Genomic DNA, 2,944 nt, shown 5'->3' with positions numbered 1-2,944 from the left:
GAAAGAAAGAAAGAAGCAATACAGGGCGCCCCCTCCTGGTTGGGTCGGGCTTTTATGTGAGGAAGCGATGGAGCTCATGCCCAAGAAGCCAGAGGAACTGAGCTGGAAAGGGGGTCACTTCACAGAGCTGCCAAGGTGGGCATGAGAATCAAACTGCAAAGCAACAACTGTCCCAACAACCTGTTGAAGGAACTTAGTAAGCACCAGCTCTGGAAAACCATGTGTAATGTTACCATTGTGGTGGAGAGCCTCTCCTTCCTGGCTCACAAAACAGTGCTGGCTTGTATGACTAGATACTTCCTGAAACTTTTCCTGAATATTGGGCTTGATGCTACCAGGATCTGTGTGGTGGACATTATCACCCCTGGCAATGCTGAAAAGATTCTGGGCTTTATCTACACATCAGAGCCTGGACAGACCCAATCAATGTTGGGGTCATCTATGTAGTAACTGAGTATCTGGGTGTGGAAGATCACTTCACCTTTCCTGACCTGGAAAGCCCTGCTGTGGCCACACCCTGAATGAGCACCAGTGGTACCCAGAGCTGTAGGTCAGCAGAACTCACTCATTCCCTTTGAAGAGTGGTGGGATGATGGAGAGCAGTTTGGTCCTAATAGGAACTCTGTGTTAACCTAGAGATGCTGGAGGAAGCCATAAAGAGGAAAAGACAGATATTGCCAATGATGCTAACCATAGCCTAAGTCTGTTTCAGTGGCCAGGGCCACCCTCTTCTGACCATGATGCTCTTGCTCCTTCTGTGCTTCTTACTAGGATAATGAACCAGCCAGTCACAGTCAGCATGGCCATCCAATCAGCACAAGCTCCTGGAGGCCATACAACGTTGAGAGCAGTGGAGACTTTAGTAAAAATAGTTTCTTTCCTCCTGACAATGCAAGTAGACATCACTGAAATAACTAATTTGTGTGTGAGCAACAGCAACCACTGCAAAGATCCAGGCTTTGGGAAGATGGATGAGATCCAGCTGGATGAGCATCCAGCTGGATGACCTAGGGGTGATGGCTGGCAGTCTAAAGACCCCACTGGGGAGACAGGCATAGGTGAGGAGGTGATTGAGTTAAGTGATGCCAGCGAAGACGAGCTGACTTTCAGAGAGAACAATGACCATGAGAATAAGGCCATGCCCTGCCAGAGGTGCAAAAAAGTTCTAGAGCACAACATTCATTGGATCCGACAGCATGCTCGGGACCATGTGGACCTGCTGACAGGCAACCACAAGTTTTGGAGACCCCACTTCTAGCACCGAAACTCCCGGGTTACCCACGTTCTAGTCCATATTGGCGTTTTCCTCCATTCTTGTGACCCATGTGAAACTAAGTTCATTATCAAGTGGCAGCTGACCACCCACCAAAGGTATGGAATATTAGAGAATATCATCGTCCACCCCAATGATCCCATGACTGGGCATCCAGGTTTGTTTTCAGGTGCAGCCTCCACGGAACTGGAATGCACTCTCTGTAGGAAGGCACAGGCCAAAGATGGCCACATGGTCCAGAGCCACATTTTTGACCATCTCCACTTGGAAGATGCCAGACCTATGGTATCTGTGACCAGTACCACTTCTCCTCTGCAGCCCCAGAGGACACATGTTCTTCCACCTGGGCATTCAGTCCTCTACTGCTCCCTCTGTGTGATGGGCTTTGTGGTCTGCCATCTCCTAGAGAAGCACACGGCTGAGCACTGAAGCCTGGAAGCCTGGAAGATGTCCTCATCCCTGCCAGCCGGAGCTTCAAGACTGAGGGTGCCTATCATGATTGTGTCAGCAGCACAAATAGAGCAGTGGCCTTAAGGCATGGTTATCGCACTCAATAGTTCAGAAGTGGAAGCTTCCATCGAAGGAGTTCCTGAGTGAGGAGCTGGCCCAACTGCAGGGCCACATGGGAACAGCAAGTATATACCTGCAAGGTTTGTGGCAAAACCTTTGCACATGCAAGTGAGTGAGTGAGTTCAGCTACCTCTGGTGGCTCCATAGGTAAGAAGCTGCCCAGCGTGAGGGGTGCCACAAGTGCTTCTGGGGCCATTGGGACCTCCAGTGTTGCCTGGGGATGCACTCGGCGGTTCTCCTGTACTGCAGTGAAGTCTGTAGCTGGAACGGCTCCACCTCAGCTGTGTGAGCAAGCACATGGGTGTGTGTGAAGGCAGCCTCTTGCTCGACTGCCTCGTTAAGCAGAACTTCTTGTACCGTATCCATTGCTGAGAGGCAGAAAAGAGCCTGGACCACTGATTGGATCTAAGCAGAACCAGGGGAGCACCCACCTTCCCCAAACTTTCCAGTTTTACTGATAGGTTCTAGACTTCTAAGAATCCAAACAACAACCTCACTGAATAGAGAAGGTGTCAAAAATTTTTCACTGTGGTGATTGCCACCAGATTTCCAACTGGGGACACCAGCTATGAGGAAGATTCTGGGGACATGGACATTCAGAAAAGAGGAGTCAGCAGGACAGCTCATCTCAGGTTCCAGGCCCAGCCCTTAGCTGGGAGAAGAAGATGGGCTGGAGGTGCCTGCTTGTTCTCAGACTCTACTCTGCTGATTGGACAGTAAAACCTTTCTGCAGTTAGATCCAAACTGGGGTCAGAAGGCTGTGGGATGAATCCTTGACAGCCAGAAGAGCATCCAGCAGTGCAAGCTGAAATGGCAGCCTAGATGGGCAGGAAGGGAGTTTTCTCTTTTCTTCTTAATTCCAAAGAAACATGATTTTATGCAGTGATATCCCAGCATGTCAGGCCTTCTCTGTGGGGTAAAGAGGACAGGGAGCCACTGTGATGTAGTCACTTGTCTGCAGTGGTTACCTCCACTGAGCTTGGTTGTCCTGGTGGAGAGGTGGGGATGCCTCTGACAGCAGCAGCCTTGCCTTAATTTACATCCAGATTCCCACCTGGGAGCGTGTTTGGTCTGTAGTGCAGATGAGAAGACCCCATGAGC

The 2,944-nt window shown here is 50.2% G+C and overlaps 1 pseudogene; it reads left to right on the top strand.

Annotated features, from left to right (window-relative positions):
• The window catches only part of LOC132002673 (zinc finger and BTB domain-containing protein 39-like), a 4,415-nt pseudogene extending 2,173 nt beyond the window's left edge, over positions 1–2,242 (top strand).
• Positions 2,243–2,944: the final 702 nt, after the last annotated feature.

Source organism: Mustela nigripes, chromosome 15 (genome assembly GCF_022355385.1).
Source record: "Mustela nigripes isolate SB6536 chromosome 15, MUSNIG.SB6536, whole genome shotgun sequence".
NCBI lineage: Eukaryota > Metazoa > Chordata > Mammalia > Carnivora > Mustelidae > Mustela > Mustela nigripes.
Note: the sequence above shows the minus strand (reverse complement) of the source record. Positions and strands in the feature narration are given on the sequence as shown.